Source organism: Triticum aestivum, chromosome 1A (assembly GCF_018294505.1).
Source record: "Triticum aestivum cultivar Chinese Spring chromosome 1A, IWGSC CS RefSeq v2.1, whole genome shotgun sequence".
Classification (NCBI taxonomy): domain Eukaryota; kingdom Viridiplantae; phylum Streptophyta; class Magnoliopsida; order Poales; family Poaceae; genus Triticum; species Triticum aestivum.
In genome coordinates, this window is record NC_057794.1 from 346,846,259 (window position 1) to 346,847,071 (window position 813).

Here is an 813-nt window from a genome sequence, read left to right on the forward strand (position 1 = left end):
GAGGCGCGGGCGAAGCCGGCCGACGCAGGAGCGGAGGCCGAGCGGAGCGGTGCAGACCTGCGCGGAGTCGGGGTCGATGTAGGCGCGGGACGAAGCGACCGCAGCGAAGCGGGCGCGCCGACGCCGGGGCTGAAGATGCAGGGCGTGCGATGGAGAAACGAAGAGGCGCGGTCGGAGCATGCTCGAGGTGACCGGCCGTTCGCGTGGACGCCGCAGGTGTGGCTGGCCGCCTGTGCTCAAACGAGCCAAGCTAGCTAGCTAGCAAGCACACACACAGCCGAATCGATTGGCTCTGCTTTGCTAGCTAGCTAGCTGGGCACGAGTACTTGTACACACAGGGATGAAGGTGGCCAGCGAACCCTCATACGGAGGAGCGAGCTCGGCGGTGAGGCCGGGCCGGCCGTGGCCTGAGGCGGGCGCGGTCTGGGCATGGCTTGGGGGTGAACACGGCTGGAAACATTTTCACCCTCAGGACAAACTTTTCACCGGCAGCCTTCGGAACGGCGAAAAAAAAGCCTTCTGAGGTTCAACGAGCTGGAGATGCTCTAAAGGAGCCTCCATTACTGCAAAGGGTGAGAAAAGGAAGAAAAGTCATCGAATTGAAACGGATGGCGGGTTTTGATAGCTACAGTACCTGTACAGTAATTACTGGACTGCATAGGAGCCGAACCACGCTGGGGGTATTCATGGGTATTCCATGGAATACCAAAGAATTTGGCCCAAAAAAATTTGACTATACATGTATTGATGGAGCCCACTATAGATTAGCAGGTCTCCGTCTGTTACTCAAAAAAAAAAAAAAAGCAGGTCTCC